The sequence below is a fragment of the Colobus angolensis genome, unplaced genomic scaffold, assembly GCF_000951035.1.
Source record: "Colobus angolensis palliatus isolate OR3802 unplaced genomic scaffold, Cang.pa_1.0 Scaffold185, whole genome shotgun sequence".
NCBI classification, from domain to species: domain Eukaryota; kingdom Metazoa; phylum Chordata; class Mammalia; order Primates; family Cercopithecidae; genus Colobus; species Colobus angolensis.
The window spans coordinates 1,623,987-1,643,786 of record NW_012114988.1 but is presented as its reverse complement, the minus strand read 5'-3'; the positions used below and the strand labels follow the sequence as shown (position 1 = coordinate 1,643,786).

The 19,800-nt window shown below is 49.5% G+C and overlaps 1 protein-coding gene and 1 non-coding gene across 5 annotated transcripts in view; one reads left to right on the top strand and one right to left on the bottom strand.

Moving 5' to 3' along the window:
* Nucleotides 1–194: 194 nt before the first annotated feature.
* TRNAN-GUU lies at nucleotides 195–268 on the bottom strand. The gene has a single exon. It is a non-coding gene; the product is annotated as a tRNA-Asn (tRNA).
* A 12,495-nt stretch (nucleotides 269–12,763) lies between these two features.
* The window catches only part of TMEM51 (transmembrane protein 51), a 78,920-nt gene continuing 71,883 nt past the window's right edge, over nucleotides 12,764–19,800 (top strand). Inside the window, exon 1 of one of the 4 annotated variants that reach the window (XM_011939923.1) lies at nucleotides 12,764–12,774. The gene's annotated coding sequence lies outside the window, so the exon portion shown is untranslated. Of the gene's footprint in view, nucleotides 12,775–18,867; nucleotides 19,604–19,800 lie in introns of those variants that run through there. The other 3 variants (XM_011939920.1, XM_011939924.1, XM_011939925.1) reach the window with 3 other exon arrangements.

Sequence of the window (19,800 nt, the reverse complement as noted above, 5' to 3'; positions counted from 1 at the left end):
TGACTTTTAAATACAGTGCAAGGCCTGAGGAGAAATAACTGCAATTTATTATTATTATTTTAGTGAGATGGGATTCTTACTGGTCTTGAACTTCTGAGTTCAAGTGAGGCTTCTCCTACATCGGTCTCTCAAAGTGTTGTGATTAATAAGCGTGAGCCACCGCGCCTGGTCACAACTGCCAACATTTAAAATCACGTCTCTGGGTGGGCTCGAACCACCAACCTTTCGGTTAACAGCCGAACGCGCTCACCGATTGCGCCACAGAGACAACCTCGATTGGTCGCTTTCATCTCACCATAGATTAAGCAATCACTGAACTTGAAGGGTTGCTGTTCGCTCTCTGCAGGACAACTATGCAGACAACAAAGCTTCAGAAAACGGGAAAGGCTGAGTCGACTCATTGTGTTGTTGCACGTTAGAAACGCGCGCATTGCGTCCCTCTGAAGCCAGAAGGGCGGCCAAATGGCCTTCACCCTGCGTTGACTCTCGCCTACTTCAGATGCCAGTGCCTCCGAAAATACCTGGATCTGCGACCCTAGCCTGGGCCTGGTAGGGCCCAGGGGAAGTTGAAGGCCACGACGGCTCTCATGATAACTTTTTCTGTCTTCTTGCGCCGCCTTCAGGCAATCATCTGTTCCGCTTGCTCTCCCCTCACTCAACTCGGCTTCAGTAGATGGGGTTGGTGGGGCCGGAGCGGGCAAGAGGCAGGGGAGTCAAAAGGGAAAGAGTGAAAAGGAGGAGGGAGAAGCAGGGGAGACCAGGTCGAGACAATGGGACAGCCCAGGATGCCCGTACAGAGGGCACCGGCTGGATGCAGAGAAGATGGGACATGCATCAGAATGGAGAGGGGGAAACGGGGAGAACACGTGAGAAAATCAGGAGAACCTGTAGCTGCCCAAGAATAAAGAAGTAAAAATCGCATAATGTTTTTACATTAAAAAAAAATCGGGGGACCAGGCGCGGTGGCTCACGCCTATAATCCCAGCACTTTGGGAGGCTGAAGTGGGTGGATCACTCACTTCAAGTCAGGAGTTCGAGACCAGCCGGGCCAACATGGTGAAAGCCCGTCTCTACGAAAAATACAAAAATTAGCTGGGTGTCTTGGCGCATGCTTGTAGTGCCAACTACTCGGGAGGCTGAGGCAGGAGAACCTGAGAGGCTGAGGTAGCAGTGAGCCGAGATCGCGCCACTGCACTCCAGCTGGGCAACAAAGCAAAATTCTGTCTCTCAAAAAAACCCATAAATAAATAAAAGAGGGGTGGGGAAGCAAAACGACGGGCAGTAAGTGTGGGGCGCACTGGGATTCTATAGTGGTTAATACTCTGCCTTGTACCTGCAGCAACCTGTGTTCTAATCCGAATCCGGCTACAGTCAGACTCTATCTTGGACCCACTGGGGCGAACCCACGTGTCTTCTGGTTTGCTTTTAATTCCTGCACCAGCTGCGGCCTTTATCTGCAGCCAGAAAGCAGGGTTTACCGCTGGCCCCACAGCGCCATATTGTCTGGGGAAAAGAAGGAAACCCAACAGTACACAAACAACGGCCCAAAGAGAAACCTTCGAAGTGCCTTATGCCTCACCGTTTAGCAGAAAATATCAAGCAACTCTCAACCTAGCTGGTCTGTAGCTTTCACGAATGAAATAATGTGTTCATTGCAGTCTTTCTGGTTGAGATATTTCAAATATTTGGTGGAGCTTTTAATGAGAGAGAGAGACTCGAGTGTGGAAGAAAAAAATGGGGGGGTGTGAGGATGAGGCGACTTTAGGACAGAAAAAAAAAAAGACAAGGAAGCCACGTAAACGTTTTAGGGTGGGCGTGAGGCGATGTCAGTGTTGAATCTCCTTATGTTCGGTAAAGAGCGCAGCCCTCTTCTAGCACAAACACCGTTTCCCACATTGAGGAAATCACAGGGATCAGCAACTCTTGAGCGCGATGAAGAAGCTTCACTCTGGAAGAACCCCCTTCGTGACCACGGTCTCTCCCCTGCCAGCTAAGTGGGAATTAGCCCATGCCCTGCCCGGACAGCACAGCTCCCTCGCCCGGGCCGGAGGCTCAGGGTCACCACCCTCCCCACTGCCGCCCCTCGCCATTCTTCCAAACCACTCTCCGCCAAAGATTCCACCGACAGTCACCTCACACGACAACCCAGGCCGCGTTTCCGCAGCGGCTCGTCCCGCAGCCACCGCGCCCTCTCACCCCCGCGGTTCTGCCCGCCGCCTCTGCCCAGTCTGTGCACTTCACTTCCCTGGCTCGCGCTCCCCCCTGAGCTTACAGTGGACGCGGGGTTCTCCGAACCCCTCTTGGGAGCACTGAATGGAAAAGGGGGAGAGTGCGCAAGTTCTTGGTAGAGTGTAGACATTGTAGGATTTGACTGTTTTACCATTGCTTCGACGTCCTAGGGCTGATTTCTACACCTGCCTTCTGCTTAGGGCACCGGCAACAGTTTTCCATTTGTGCCTACTCCACCTGCTGTCTTTCTTGGGTCACCGAACATCGCCTCCCTCTACCGCTCAATCAGCAAACGGGACCTCACTCCAGGACCTCACCCGCCTCTCACCCACCTCCCAACTCTCGGGCATCGCCTCCGGTCGCCTCTTGCCAAGGCCTAACGAGCACGTTAGCTGCGAATGAAGGTGAGGAGGCTCCGCTGACTGGCCGGTGACCGTGTCCAGGGCTTGCACAAACGCCACGACCTGGCTTGGCCTCTCTCTTAGTTATTCGCAGCCCAGCCCGATAGGCGCCTCCAGGGCGGCTACGGCAAAGAAAGTGGGCTTATTGGGTGCAGCTCCATGGGGGCTGGCATCTCTGCAAGGCTGTGTACACCTGAGCGAGACGCTCAGTCGCTCTCTAAAGCCGCTTCTGCGGGTGAGGGACACGAAGATAAATAGGAGCGGTGCGCCATGAGAGGTGGTCTACCAGGACTTGCGCTTCTTCGCCTGGGTTTGCCTCTCGCTGCGGAGAGGGCTCTGCATCCGGCCCTTGGAGCTGACCGGGTAGTAAAGGAAGATTCCTGTGGGAAGGCGGCCAGTGCAAAACGATCACCCATCCGGGAATCGAACCCGGGTCCCGGAGGTAAAAAACACTGAATCCTAGCCCCTAGACCACCGTGAACACACAGAGAGGGTGCTTGCTCTTCCTTATTTGTTCTGAAGCCACAGTTTCCCTGTGCTCTGGGAGGACTAGGGCCTTATGAGTGTCGGAGGCCAGGAACATCAGTGGAGTTGGCAAAATTTGAAAGCTGGCCTCAGGACAAATAAAACCTGTTAACCTATCCAGAGTCCCTTCCAGCCAGGAGGCCCGGATCCTGAGCCCAGCATGTTGTGAGGATGATAGACCACCCAGCAGGAGACCAGCTGAGGAATGGCCTGATGCCAGGCACGAGGTCTTCCTCTGTGTGTGCAGCTCCAACATGAAACGGCAGCTTTTCCCCTTCTTCTGAGGAGTGGCAGGCAGGTGGTCTCCTGGAGTAAAACCACAGGACCACAGGACCACATGGGCAGCCCCAGGGAGTCAGACACACAGGTGGGAACCTCAAAGCACAATTGTAGCCACAGGGATCCTTAATACTGAGTGAAGGTGGAGAAGGAAGTGGGTCAGAGGTAAGTGTGGCAACTGGAAAGATCAGAATGATGCCACATGAGAAAGACACAGCTTCCCTTCCTGGTTGTGAAGATGGAGGAAGGCGCCATAGGCCAAGGAGTGCCGGCAGCCTCTCAGTGCTGCAAAGGACAAGGAAACAGATTCTCCCTAGAGCCTCCTGAAAGGGACGCAGCCCTGCTGACACCTTGATTTTAGCCCAGTGAGTCCCATGTTATATTTCTGGCCACAGAACTGTGCAAGAATAAGCCACCAAATTTGTGGCAATCTCCTACAGCAGCCACAGGAAACTCACGCACTGGGCAAGGTGGCTCATCAAGGTGGGTAACATTTGATCCTTGGGGACGAGGCTGGGTGAGGTAGAGTAACGTGTGGGACTCACACTGCTGGTGTTAAAAGATCAATGGTGGCATGTAAAAAAGTTAAAGAGTTTATGGCCAGGCACGGTGGCTCACACCTGTAATCCCAGCACTTTGGGAGGCTGAGTTGGGCGGATCACAAGGTCAGGAGACCGAGACCATCCTGGCTAACACAGTGAAACCTTGTCTCTACTGAAAATACAAAAAATTAGCCAGGTGTGGTGGCGGGCACCTGTAGTCCCAGCTACTCAGGAGGCTGAGGCAGCAGTACGGTGTGAACCTGGGAGGCGAGCTTGCAGTGAGCTAATATCACGCCACTGCACTCCAGCCTGGGTGACAGAGTGAGACTCCATCTCAAAAAAAAAAGTAAATAGTTTATTCAAGCAAACAGCAATTCATTAACTTGGCAGCACCAAATCAAAGGTGGTTCAGGGCTCCTCCAGAGGAGTTTGAAGGGAGGGCTTTGATAGGGTGAATGAGGAAAATCAGAGAAATTAAATAAGGAATGTGGAAAATAAAGAAATGATTTGATTGGTTAAGGTTTGGGCAATTGCCTCATTTAGATGATCCTGGTGGAAAGTTCCTGATTATGTAATTAATGCTTAGCTGGTCTTTTATGATTGGCTAAGGTTAAGTTTCACCTTGTTTGTGTAGGAACCCAGGGCATGGGAGCCACCTCAGCCTAATGGCCTCCCATTTTATTTTAACACTAGGTAAGAGAAATAGCTCACATTGGGCCAGGCATGGAGGTTCATGCCTGTAATCCCAACACTTCGGGAGGCCAAGGCAGGAGAATCACTCGAGGCTAGGAATTCAAGACCAATAACAAAATTGTTTTAAAGTTGGCATCAAACTTGGTTCTTTCTAATGCCCATCATCTCAAGATGGTGTGCCCTCAACAGAGCAGGCAGCTTCTGAATGGCTCCCTATGACCGCACCTTTTGTGAAGTCCCCTCTCCTTGATCATGACTTGCTTTTTTTTTTTTTTTTTTTGAGACGGAGTCTCGCTCTGCTGCCCAGGCTGGAGTGCAATGGCCAGATCTCAGCTCACTGCAAGCTCTGCCTCCCAGGTTCACGCCATTCTCCTGCCTCAGCCTCCCGAGTAGCTGGGACTACAGGCGCCCGCCACCTCACCTGGCTAGTTTTTTTGTATTTTTTAGTAGAGATGGGGTTTCATCGATGTTGGCCAGGCTGGTCTCAAACTCCTGACCTCGTGATCCGCCCGTCTCAGCCTCCCAAAGTGCTGGGATTACAGGCTTGAGCCACCGCGCCCGGCCAATCATGACTTGCTTCTAAGAATAGAATCCAGCAAAAATGATTGGCTGTCACTCCTGAGATTAAGTTATGAAAGACTGTGACCCCCATCTTGCTTGTGTATGTGTGGGCTCTCTCTCTCTCTCTCTCTGTGTGTGTGTGTGTGCGTGTGTGTGTGTGTCTCCTTATTTGCTTGCATTGATAAGGCCAGTTGCTGAATTGTAAGCCATCCCATAAAGAGACCCATTCGACCAGGAACTAAAGTGGTCTCTGGCCAACAGCCTGCAAAGAGCTGAGTTCTACTAACAACCACGTGGGTGAGCCTGGAAGCAGGTCCCTGCCCAGTTGACCCTTGAGATAATGCAGCCTGTCTGGCACCTTGACTGCAGCCTGTGCCAGACCTTGAACCAGGGGCACCAGGTTTCATCCTGACTCACAGAACCTGTGAAATAATAAATACTGTTTTTCACAGAACCACTAAATTTTGGCGTAATTTGTAACATGGGAATAGATTAACGAATATGCCAAGGGAACAACAATTCCAGAAACATTGCCCTTCTTCCCCCAGAGTGTGCAGTTGGCTCTAAAGAGTGTGTTGAAAACCAGAGTAGGGGCCACCCCCATGCAACTGATTGAAGACAACTAGTAAATTGATGAAATTAATAATAATAACATTGATAATAGTAATAGCTAACCTTGTGTAGTGCTTACTAGGTAACAGGCATTATTCTAAGTTCTTTAAATATAATGAAATGTATTCTGTCCTCACAGCAAACCTACAAGGCAGGTGTTGCTATTTTTACTATTTTACAGATTAGGAAACTGAGGCACAGAAGTGTTAAGTTGTATATAACAAAGCAAATCATTTGGGTTTGGTTTTTCTAGAGACAAGGTCTTACTATGTTGCCCAGGCTATATTTGAACTCCCAGGCTCAAGCAATCCTCCTGCCTCAGCCTCCCGAGTAACCAGGAATATAGGCATGTGCCACTGTGCCCCGCAGTGTCTGTCTGTGCCTGGGGCTGCACTGACTCAGCCATTGTTCCCAGCCCTGCAGGCTGCACAGGGCCTGGAATACCAGCCTCCGAGCAAAGCCCCTGGCGCACAGAGGGCTGGCCAGACAGATGGCTTATCAGGTGTTCCTGCCTACCGGCGTGACAAAGGAATGCCTTCCTGCTGGAGTACAAAGAGACAGCAGCTGTCAGGGGACCCACTGACTAACAAGCTCATCTGTTGCTCTCAGGGCCCTCTGATGTGGGACGGCCCATGGGCCGGCTGGGCCAGGCTCTGCAGGTTGCTGAGCAGCAGAAAATCCAGGGTGGCCCTCAAGGCTCTGAATTCTAATTGGATTTTCCAAGAAATGGCTTTGTCCAGGTTGCAGGGAGGACTGCTGATTTGCGAACTGACGGCCGCCAGCCTCTCCCCCTACCCTATAACTAGATTTGCCAAGGCTGTGACTCAGCCTCTGGTCTTGTCCTTCCATATTGATCCCTGCCCTTCTCTGGGGAGCTGATCTATCTGCTCCGGCTGCCTGGACTCTCCTGCTGGGGTTGAGGGAGGGGTGTCCAGGGTCAGGACATTTCACAGTGCCAGTAACTGGAACCCTGTCCACCCCAGTCAGCTGGGGATGGGTGAGCCACCCTCAGAGGTGGGCTTTAGGAAAAGCTCAACCAGTAGCCTTTCACTGTCACCCAGGTAAGGATTCCCACTGGTTCCTGCCCTGTGGAGATGCGTGGGGACCTGGGAGTATGGGAAGCAAGAAGGGGGGCTGTGAAATAAAGCCACACCTTTGTGGGAAGGGAGTGGTGAAGAGGATGGGCTCTGGGTTCAAGTACCAGCTCTGCCCCTTCGCTAACTGTCAACTTCGGGCCAACACAATCTCCCTGAGCCCCATTTCCTCTTTGACGTGGAAATGGGAGAGAATGCATGTAACGGCTTAGTGCAGTGTCCGGCGTGGGAAGAAATATGATGAGGGGGATATATTTGAATTAACCAATGCATTTTTCATTCCCAGTTTTGTCTATTGCCCCAACATCCTAAAATTCAGGCAGCTGTTAGCTTACTGCCTCCAGGAAGGGGGTGAAGAGCAGGAAAAGGGAATCAGAGTGTCCTGGTTTTTGATTTTCAACAGTCTAGAAGAGGAGGAGAAACAGAAAGGACTGGTGTAGGTAGATGATGGAACAGATGTGACATAGCAGGGAAGGGTAAACAGACGCCGGACCGGCAAGGCTTCAGCCTCTTGAGATCAAATAAAACTTTCTGTATCAGGAGGATGAGTTCTGAAAGCAAGCAAGGCAAACCAAGAACGAGGTCCCTGGGCCATGTCCCATGGTGACCCGTTCCTGTGTGGAGCCCGGGGTGAGCATAGGAGGCAGCAAGACCCTAGACAGAAGGGCCATCCCTCAGCAGGTGGGTCTGAGATAGCACCGCAAAGTTTCTCTGCACCCCAGCAAGAAGCAGGAGGAGAAAAATGATCCCCAGAGACCCCAAAATGGGACAGAAGTGAGGAAGAGTGAGGGCTGCCACCTCGAGCTTTCATGTTGCCAGGCAGGTTTTGTAAAAGAGTGAATCCAGCCAAATGAAGGGGTCAGAAATGGTGGGGACTGTGATGAACCCACAAGGAGGCGTGCCCAGGTTCAAGCGGCAACTGCTACACAGTGAAGTCCAGTCGATTGCTGCCCCAGGGAACGTATGAAATGAGGACTAGCCCAGATATCTACACTCGTATGTGAAAATGCCTCATTTCAAATATTGGCAAGTAGTGATTTAAAATACTCTATGGGCCAAATAAAACATCTGAGGACTGCGTTTGAATTGCAGGACACCAGGTAGTGGCTCGTCTTCCTGCCAGGTTTCCATCGGGCACAGCATGGTGTTGGGTTTGGGGTGAAGGACAGCTTGGCAGAGGCTTGCACAGACCGAAGGCCAGCAGCCAGCCTGGGAACAGGGACCAGGTGTCCCCCTGAGGGGGGGACTTTGGCACTGCATAAGGCCTTCAGAATTTAGATGCCATTCCAGCCAAAGGGGGAGGGGAACATTTCTACCACCTGGCAGAATGGAGGCTTATGAGCTAAATTAGACTGAGTCATGGAAAACTAGTTCCACTTCCTGGCAGCTTGATTTGTGGTCTGAGTCTCGAACGTTCTCTGGTAATTTGGGGAATTTAACTTTTTCGACACTGCACATGCTTTTGATAATTTTTTGCCCATCTCCCTATGTAGGATTTATTATGTGGGTTAAAAGTCTTTATTTTAAAGTAATTACAGATGCAAAGGAAATTGAAAACATTATATAGGGAGATCTTCTGTGCCCTTCACCCAGCCTTCCCCAGTGGTAACATCTTGTATAGCTATAGTGCAATATCACAGCCCGGAAACTGACATTGGTGTAATCCACAGAGCTTATTCTATAACATTGGTTTCATGCTTCACCTATATTCATGTGTGTGTAATGCTATGCAGTTTTATCATTTGTGCAGATCACATTCCTCTGTGTGTGTGATTCTATGCAGTTTTATCATTTGTGTAGGTTTGTGTAACCAGTACCACAATCAAAACACAGAACTGGGCCGGTTGTGGTGGCTCACACCTGCAATCCCAGCACTTTGGGAGACCAAGGCGGGAGGATCACTTGAGTTCAGGAGTTCGAGGCCAGCCTGGCCAACATGACAAAACCCTGTCTCTACTGAAAATACAAAAATTAGCCAGGCATGGTGGCAGGCACCTGTAATCCCAGCTACTCAGGAGGCTGAGGCATGAGAATTGCTTGAATCCGGGAGGCAGAGGTTGCAGTGAGCCGAGATCACACCACTGCACTTCAGCCTGGGGGACAGAGAAAGACCCTGGTCCCCCACTCAAAAAACAAACAAACAAACAAGAAAACCTAATGAGAGAATATGGAGAAAAGGGAATCCTTGTACACTGTTGTTGGGAATGTAAGTTAGTATAGCCACTATGGAGAACAGTCTGTAGATTCCTCGAAAAACTAAAATTAGAGCTACCACATGATCCAGCAATTCCACTCCTAGGTATATACACAAAAGAAAGGAAATCAGTAGATTAAAGAGATATCTGCACTCCCTTGTTTATCGAAGCACTATTCACAATAGCCAAGATTTAGAATCAACCTAAGTGTCCATCAACAGATGAATGGATAAAGAAAATGTGGTACATATACACAGTGGAATACGACTCAGTCGTAAAAGAGGATGAGATCCTGGCCTTTGCCAAAAACATGGATGGAACTGGAAGTCATTATGTTAAGTGAAATATGTAAGGCATAGAAAGACAAACTTCACCTATTCTCACTCATTTGTGGGAGCTAAAAATTAAAACAATTGAACTCGTAGAGACGGAGAGTAGAATGATGGTTACCAGAGACTGGGCTGGGTAATGGGGAGTGAAGGGGAAGTGGGGTGGGTAATGGATACAAAAATATAGTTAGAATGATTAAGATGAATGAATAAGATTTAGTATTTGATAGCACAACAGGGTGACTACAGTCAACAGTAATTTTTCTTTTTTTTTTGAGATGGAGTCTTGCTCAGTCGCCCAGGCTAGAGTGCAGTGGCATGATCTCGGCTCACTGCAAGCTCCGCTCCCGGGTTCATGCCATTCTCCTGCCTCAGCCTCCCAAGTAGCTGGGACTACAGGCGCCCGCCACCACTCCTGGCTAACTTTTTCAGTCAACAATAATTTATAGTACATTTTAAAATAATAAAAGATTAGAATTAGAATGTTCATAACATAAAGAAATGATACATGCTTGAGGTGATGGAGACCACATTTACCATGTGATTATTACACATTGTATGCATGTATCAACATATCTCACATACCCCATAAATATATACACCTATTATATAACCATAAAATTAAAAATAAGACAGTTTTAAAAAATACAGAACTGTTCCATCAACATGAGCTTCCTCAGGTGACCACACTGTGGCCACCTTCATCCCCAACTCCTGACAATGTTCTTCATCTATATAATTTGTTTATTTCAACAATATTATATAAATGGAATCATACAGTATGTAACCTTTTGAGATTGGTGTTTTTTTACTTAGCATAATTCCCTTCAAATCTATCCAGGTTGTTGCGTATATCAATGATTTGGGGGTTTTGTTTTGTTTTGGTTTCTGAGACAGAGTCTTGCTCTGTTGCCCAGGCTGGAGTGCAGTGGCACGATCTTGGCTTACTGCAAGCTCCGCCTCCCAGGCTCGAGTGATTCTCAAGCCTCAGCCTCTTAAGCTGGGATTACAGGTGTGCACCACCACCCCCAGTTACTATTATTTTGTATTTTTAGTAGAGATGGGGTTTTGCCATGTTGGCCAGGCTGGTCTCAAACTCCTGACCTCAAGTCATCCACCCTCCTCCACCTCCCAAAATGTTGGGATTACAGGCATGAGCCACCCTGCCCGACTGATTTGGTTTTTTTTTTTTTTTTTTTTTGCTGTGTATTATTCCGTGGTATAGATGCACCACAGTTTAGCCATTTACCATTGAAAGACATTTGGTTTGTTCCTAGTTTTTGACTATTATGAATCTTCATGATTTATAAAATTAATTTAGAAAGTGTCAGCTAGTGGCTGTTGTTTTCTGAGTTTGAATGGGGTGCAATATTTCCTGTGACCCCTCAGTCATGGAAGTTCTTACAGACTTTTTCATTTGAACCCTACAGAAGCCCTGGGGGTGGGGGAGGCGGAGCAGAGAGAGTTATTCAGTCAACCCATCTGTATTGAGTACTTCTTACGTGCCCTGCGCTATTCTAGGTATTGGGGGTACTGCAGTGAACAAAACAAATGAAAATCCCTCTCCTCATTCATTATTCCCCAATACACGTATAGGGAAACTGAAGCTCAGAAAAGCTATAGGATTTGCTCAAAATCACACAAGAAGGAAGTGATGGAACTGGAGGTTGAACCCAGGTCTTCTGACCTCGAGGCCACCGATTTTCTGACCAAATTTTGTTGTCTATCCCGGACACCAATTCCAGAGCAAATGGCATATGCCGGAGATCCTGCGTTCAATGTTTTAAGCAACAGTTCTTTTGTTTGGTTGGTTGGTTTTTATTTTTTAGACAGGGTCTCACTCTGTCACCCAGGCTGGAGTGCAGTGGTGCCACCTAGCTCACAGCAGCCTCGATCTCCCAACTTCAAGTCATCCTCTCACCTCAGTTCCCCAAGTAGCTGGGACTATAAGCACCTGCCACCACACCCAGCTAATTTTTGTATTTTTAGTAGAGACTGGGTTTCACCATGCCCACGCTAGTCTTGAACCCCTGGCCTCAAGTGATCCACCTGCCTCAGCCTCCCAAAGTGCTGGGATTACAGGCGTGAGCCATCGCGCCCAGCTAAGCGGCCATTACTAACTGGGGCTGATTCCTCTGCCACCAGGGGAAACAGTTGGCAATGTCTGGAGACAGTTTGGTTGTCACAGCTGGGGAAAGGGTGCTACTGGCATCTGGAGAGTAGAGCCAGGGAAGCTGTTTGGCATCCTGCAATGCACCAGACAGTCTCCCATGACAAAGAATTGCCCAGCCTGAATGTCAATAGTGCCCAAACTGCAAAACTCTAATCTACATATTTCAAAGAGTCACAACAAAGATGACTGCTACCCAGACAACATTGCACAATACTGAACTTCCACCCAAGTACACACAATGACAGGTAGGGGAAGAGCAGGTACACTGTTGGTTGAGGGCTTATGGTTGTTGTGAAGTAGGTACAAAGAACCATCCACTTTGCTATGTCAATACTGGGAAGCGGCGGGGCGCGGTGGCTCAAGCCTGTAATCCCAGCACTTTGGGAGGCCGAGACGGGTGGATCACGAGGTCAGGAGATGGGGACCATCCTGGCTAACACGGTGAAACCCCGTCTCTACTAAAAAATACAAAAAACTAGCCGGGCGAGGTGGCGGGCACCTGTAGTCCCAGCTACTTGGGAGGCTGAGGCAGGAGAATGGCGTAAATCCGGGAGGCGGAGCTTGCAGTGAGCTGAGATCTGGCTACTGCACTCCAGCCTGGGCCACAGAGTGAGACTCCATTTCAAAAAAAAAAAAATACTGGGAAGCTATTCTGCAGGGGAGGGGATTGGGACAGTTTGGATGGTAGGAAGGAGAGACTGGTGGGCTACTCACAAGAGGATGCAGAAAGGGCAGGAGAAATATTGTGACCTCCGCTCTATGACTCTGCCTCATCTGCTTCTCCTAAAGAACCCTGGTAACCTCCTTCCTTTGTGTAGAAATGAGCAAGAAAGCAGAGCAGGACATGCAAAGCCCTTTGAGGAACAGCAGGGAAACCAGAAGGATCTTCAGTCACATCCTGAATGTGCAAGAAACACAACTTCCACTCTCAAAACTAGACTGAATTTCTATTTCAAGTCCCCATCCTGCTGGTGGAAGACACCTAGCCGTAATTAACCAGGGCCTCCCTACCTCTTGCCCTGGGTTGTATCTAAATTTGTTGTTGGGGTAGAGGAGGCTCAGAAAGTGCCAAGGCCTGGGCAGGGGACAGCGTCTGGTGTCCCCTGACACCTGCTGTCTTGGCCTCACTTCTGTCTTCCTGGTGGCAGGTGCAGCTGCCTAGGCCTCCTGGAAGTCTCTGTGCCTGGCTTCTTTCTCCTCTCAGCTTCTTCCTCCCTCCTCTGGGGCACATGGGAGATGTTGGCAGAGCTTGGTAAACTTCTGCAAGGCTGCATCACCCCTCTGCCAATTACTCCCTCCCCCACCGCATCTGTGCCTTGGTAGGGGAGGAGCAGGCGCTCTGCTGAGCTTGCCCGCAAGCCACACTTATGAAGCTAGTGTGGGGCTGCTGCTTGGCCACCACTCACCTCCCTAGCCCCACTTCATCGTGACTCATCCACTCTCCTTAGATCGTCTGCCCAGACCCCTGGCCCAGGGCCCTTGACCTCATCTCGGTCATGGGGAAATGACTCTTGCATCTTGCTCAGTCTTCCAGATGTCTTGTTAATGACACACAGTTTTATTCCTAGAAGCCTCTGGGATTTCTACTTTTGAAACTCAAAGCCCAGGCTCTTGTAATGTCAAAGAATTGGTTCTTGAAACTCAAAAGCATCTCTGCTTTTCTGCTGGATGAGGCTTCCCCTAAAGGAAGAAGAGCCACTGTCTGGAAAGAACAAAAGGGAGGAAAAAAGACATCAAGTGAAATATTAATCCCACTACAGCAGCATGGCGGAGTACATGGGCAACCAGGACCATGGCGGTATGGAAGATACTGTCATTGCTTCTCCCTTTGGGCCCTTCTGTCCCCAGGTTTGTGACCCATTCTCCAAACCTGGATCAAGGAGTCCCATCTGAAGGATATCACAAGCACCAGTGAGAGCCAGGGTAGAGAAGTTGCGAGAACACAGCCTCCAGGCAGCCTGGGTCCATGCCCAGACCCTAGCTTTGCCAGCTCAGTGTTCATCGTCAAGTCACTTAACCTCTCTGTGTTTCAGTTTTCCCATCTGTGAAAAGGGGAAATATAGTACCTTCCTCATGTGGTGATGAGCCTGGTCAAATGCAGCAGGCCTTGTACAGTGCGTAGCAGAGTGCCTGGCTCTGGTCAGCACTGTATGACGGTTGGCTGCTATTATTGTTGTCATTGGCTTATCCAAGGGGTGAGTGGATTTCCTTGGAATCCCATCACACAGGGCCTTTGGGCAGTTAGTAAATTAGCAGAGAGCCAGGGCACCCATGCCTAGCCTCTGGCATTACTCCTCAGCTGCCTATCAAAGCTTCAAAGGGACTCTCTTAGTGTCCTTTTATTGCAAGAACGGAAACTCATCAGGAAACGAAATTCCTGGGAAAAAGAGAACTGGAGGGCCAGCAGTAATCCAGGTTGCTTCTTTCTCCTCTCCCTCTGCAGGTGGCTTTCCTGCTTCAGCGTGTGCCAGTCCAACATGGCAGTTTCCCTGGACTCAACCTACCTGCTGCAGGGACCTGCTGGGGGCTTCTGACAGTCACTGGCATCCTTCCTGTTGTCAAAGCCTCCATTTGGTCCAGGTGTCTTCACCAACCCCCAGGTGACTCCAGGTGAGTCCTGAGTCTACACCCATTTTGAGGGTCCTTGCCCATGACAGGCATATGACCCAGTTCTGGCAAAGGAGGTACCAAGGAAGTTTACTGGGAGCTTCTGAGAAAGATTTCGTCACTGATGAAAAAGAGACCCACGGGAAGATGAGAGAGCATGGAGCCTGAGGGATGGTGAGTAAGGAGGCTGAGCTCATGAGAAGAGCCCACCCCCTTCGGAAGTCCGGCATGTCCTTGCAGAGAAGGCTGGACTGCATGAAGGGACGGCGGAGACCCACTGAATTGCTGACTTTACAATATAGAGAATGGATTAAAGGGGGAGGGTTTGGGAGCAGGATGCCAGTTAGGAAGCAGCCAGATGAATTGCAAGCATGCTGAGGCTTAGAGGGAAGTTTGTACAAGCTGCAGCACAAGAGGAGATGGGGTGATAGGGAGGTAGAATTGCTGGCTGTTCCCAGGGGTCTCAAGAACTTGTACCCCAATGCTATGATGTCCTCAGAAGCTCCATTCTTGGCTGTCTACACACGTCCAGTTACACTGGTAACTCAGGTAGAAACACATTTCCAGAATCAACGTTTTTCAGGAAATGGGACAAAACTGTTTTATTTAAACGAATGGTCCAACTCTCCAATTTTGCTTTGCGCTACATGAGCCTAATTTGTCTGCCACACAGACCTGATTCAACCTTCAGCGGGGCTGGGCCAGTACGTCACCAGTGAAACCTACATGCAAGACACATCCCTTCCCGGTGACTCACGTGCACTGTTTCAGGAAAGGCCAGGTTGAAAGTGCACATATGTGATTTACTGCTGACTTTCACAAGAGTCATACAGCAGAGACGTCGCTCAGCTCCTCACAGGTTTAGAAATGAGTCCACATGAAGAGTAAGTCGGGGCCGGGCACAGTGGCTCACGCCTGTGATCCTAGCACTGTGGGAGGCCGAGGCAGGCGGATCACTTAAGCCCAGGATTTTGAGACCAGCCTGGGTAACATAGCAAGACCCCCATCTCTACAAAAAAATTTAAAAATTAGCCGGGTGTGGTGGCGCATGCTTTTAGTCCCAGCTGCTCAGGAGTCTGAGATGGAAGAATCACTTGAGTCCAGGAAGTGGAGGCTGCAGTAAGCCGAGATTATGCCATTGCACCCCAGCCTGAGTGACAGAGAAAGATCCTGTCTCAAAAAAAAAGTCAGTGGGAAGAGAGAGTGACCTGCTCAGAACCAAGCAAGGGAAAAGAGTAACAGATGGCAGAGAACAGAGCAAGCAAGGGAGGACACAGGGACAGATAATAGGAGGATATGCTCCTGGTGGACAATACAGGTGGTTCCCAGCCAACTTTATTATTAACACATCCTCACTGAAAAATAAAATTACCTCCCCAACACACACACACACACACACACACACACACACTCCTTAATTTCTAAGGGTAACCTGTTTAGTTTGATTCCTCCCATAGTCTTTCTGTATTTAATCAAATATATATATATACACACACACACACACACACACAATTTTAAAAGATGTAGACATATATGTGTTGTGTATATATATGTCTACATCTTTTTAAAAAGTCATTTGTGAGCCAGGCATGGTGGCTCATGCCTGTAATCCCAGCACTTTAGGAGGCTGAGGTAGGTGGATCACTTGAGGTCAGGAGTTCAAGACCAGCCTGGCCAACATGGTGAAACCCTGTCTCTACTAAAAATACAAAAAATTAGCAGGGCATGGTGGCTTACGCCTGTAATCCCAGCTACTCGGGAGGCTGAGGCAGGAAAATCACTTGAACCCAGGAGTCGGGGGTTACAGTCAACTGAAATAGCCCCACTGCACTCCAGCCTAGGTGACAGAGTGAGACTCCATCTCAATAAATAGATAAATAAATAGTTGTTTGTGTAGTATCATCATATTTAGTGTCTTTCTCAGTGAATGATACATCTTGGACATTCTTTCACATCAGATAGCTCTACCTCATTCTTTCTGGTGATTTCATAGTGTGCCAGCATGAGTCTATGCCACAATTTACTTAGCATAGCTCCTAGTGCTGGGCATTGAGGTTGGTGACCATTTTTCACCATTACAATTAATCAGCAATGAAAACCCTTGGACGTACATTCCTGAGCACATATGTGAGTTGTTCTGCATGATGATCTATTTCTACAAACTGATTTTCCAGCCTCACTTTCATTGATGTGCCTGGAAAGTCAGTAGCATGACAGACTTGGGTCTTGGTCACTGACCAGGGACAGTCAAATATTTTTAAACACTGTCATTATTTTACCCATTCAGCCAGAAAGAATAAAAATGTAATGCCATGGGAATTCTCAGAACAGCATCCTCTCCTCTTTGAATTTGGGCTTTCAGAACTAGACAGGCTAACGCTCCCAACAACTCATGTTCAGGCCACACTGGGCACTTTGTCACATACTAGTTCACCTGATCCCTGAGTTAGCCCTGGAAAATGGGTATTATTAGCATAGAAATACTAATAATTTTTTTGATACATGAGGAAACTGAGGCTCAGAGAGGACAAAACATCTGCCCAAGGTCACACAGCTCACAAATGGCAGAGGATTCAGAAACCAAAGACGAAGGTGATGGAATCCTGCCTTCTTTCTAAATCCATGACGTAGGCTATATCATGGTGCCTCTTCAGAGGTTTACCGTGGACAGTTAGCTAAAAAAGCAGGTGAAGTGAGCATCTGCCTAGGTGACTGAGTTTGCAGGATGTATTAGTTTCCTCCTGCTGCTGTGACAAATTGTCCCAAACTTCATGGCTTAGAACAACACAATTAACTATCTTCTTACAGTTCTAGAGGTCAGATGTCCAAAATGGATCTGCAAATGCCTTCCCACCTCCAAATCATAAGGCAGACCCAAACCTGCCTTTTTTGTGGACACCAAGAGCTCCTTCTGGATGCTCTGGCTGAGACTACATTCCTTTCCTTTTCTAGCTCCTAGAGGCTGCCCACATTCCTTGGCTATTGACCCTCTTCCATCATCAGGTCTCCCTCTCTAACTGTGACCCTCCTGCCTCCCTCTTGTAGGAACCCTGTGACAACATTGGACCCACCGGGAAGATAAAGGATAACCTCCCTGTCCCAACATCCTTAACAGGATCCCATCTGCAAAGTCCCTCTTGCCACATAACCAGTTCTGGGGATCAGGTTGTGAACATCTTTGGGAAGCTATTATTCTGCCTGTCACCCAAGGGGGTTCCTAGCAGAGTGATTTAGAGCGAGGACCCTGCAAAGACCCCAGATTCAAATACTTTATCACTTACTAGCAGATCCAGTACCTAACTTCTCTGAGTCTTAACAGCCTCACCTGAAAAACTGGAATAATAGAATCTTCCTTCTAGGGCCGTTTTGAGTATCAAGTAACACAATGTATGAAGTGCATGTGAAACACGGTGTTCAATAAAAGGTAGGGAAGTTTCAGAGAAACTAACATGTAGAGGGAGAGGGCTATGAAGGGGAGGAGGATAAGGAGAAACATCCTTTCTTTGGTAGCTTCTTCAGTTTTGCCTGGGCCTCAACTTTGGCTGAGAATTTCGTCAGCCTCTCCCCAGATCAGCCAGGGTGAGCCTACTTAAATGGAACACTCTGAAGATGATGTCCTGTGATACACAAGACCTGCCCAGTTGGGTCTGCAGCAGAGTGGGGCGGGTCTGGGATGATCCTGGCATGGAAAAGTACAGCAGCTCTTTGCCTTCAGATTAGGAGCTGGGACAGCTGTTCCGACATTATCACCCTCCTGCCCCCACCCCAGGCCTCTCCAAAGTCCGTCTTGCAGAGTCAAATGAAAACCAGATTCCTGGTCTTATCTGAGAGCTACGTGACTGTTTCCTGTCACTCCTTTGGAGCCTGGGAAGGTCCCCACATGCATTGTCTAAACTTTGGGATGAATACACACAGCTCTTAAATGGGAGCGTATTATTACAAGTACCTGCCTACACAAAGGGTTCTCCCCATTCACTAAAATCATGGGTTATTATTTGGGGCTTCCATTCATCCAACTAATATTTATTCAGCATTTGCAGGTGGCCAGGCAAGGTGAAACTTCTCCTAGGGTGGAGAGTATGTGCAGACAGTAGGAATTATGCTCTGGGAGGGAAAGCAGAAGCTCTGGAGTGGACCAACTTGGGTCTAGATCCTGACACTTCCCAGTCGTGTTTTCATTGGACAAAATGACCTCACCTCCTTAAGCCTCAGCTTTCTCTTCCATAAAGTGGGCATGACCAATAACCGCCTCCCAGGTTGTGAGGATTGAATGAGATGGTTCAGGGGATGTCGGTGGTAACCCTGTGCGTGGTTCATAGTAAGTAGGTGAGGAATAGCAGTTGCTGTTATAGACATGGAGACTGTTTCCCCAAATGTCTTCCCACCCCCAAATCATAAAGCAGACCCAAACTTGCCTTTTTGTGGACACCAAGGTTCTGTTGAGCTGTTAGGGTGCAAGTTAAGAAGCCAGAATAGCGGGGTGGGGGGAGAAATGCCCACATGTTTCAACTCAGCATGTATACACACGTGGACACCATATGTACCCATGAATTCCGCCTTTGGAAGTGAACTTGATTGCAGCCTATTTTCGTCTGGAGGCAGTGGATTCCCGGTAGGAGGCGCCTTCAGTCCTCGGCTCGATCCTGTGACGCCCGCCAGCTGCTTATCTGCTTCTCAGTGTTTGAATTCCAAAGGGCTGGACGCTCACCCAAGAAGGGGACCCCGGCCTGACCTCTCTCGGAATTCAAAAAAATCTAAGGTTGAGCGAGGGAATGGGAGCTGGCTCTTCCCTCTGTGTTTAGAATCCACGTTTTTTGGCGGTCTGGCTGAAACCAGCCCACCCTAGTTCGGGCGCCAGAGCAACGCGGTTCCGAGGGCAAATCTCCAAGGGGCGGAGGCAGAACCGCGGGTAAGAGGCGTCCGCGCCGACTTCGGGTTTGCTTTCCCCGGAGCCAGGACTCGGCGGCAGCTCTGGGCCTCCATGGATCCGAACAGAGACTGGCTGCCCGTCTGCCACTGGCGGGCTGGGAGAACGCCAGCCGGTGCCTTGCCGGGAAAGTTCTCGGCAAAGCTGGGGATGAGCCATCAGCAGGGGAAGCTCCCGGTGGAGCGCGCCCCCATCCAGTGCCCGCGCGCAAGGACCCGGAATGGGCCCCACCTGGACCGGGACTCAGACGTGCGATCCCGAGAGCTCTCTGGGGACCAGGCATCGGGTGGGGACCCTGGACGAGGGGGTGAGCTGACTCGGTTTTTAAAAACTCGCCTCCTCCTTCCCTACTTCTGTCCGTCACTCACCTCGCTGGGCACCAGCCCAGGGCAGAAGTGGGAGAAGGAGGCGGTGGCCTCCCCAGGAGGGAGGAGAGGTGAGTGTCTCGCCAGGTAAAGGCTGGGCGGCTGGCGGAGCTGTGCCTCGGCGTCGGCGCCTGGTGTGGGAGAGAAGCGGGTCTCCCAGCTCTACTTAAACCCCTAAAACCTGGGACTTCTGGCTTGAGACATTTCCCGACCACCACCCGTCACACACGCGCGCGCACACACACGCATACACACCGATTATCTGGGC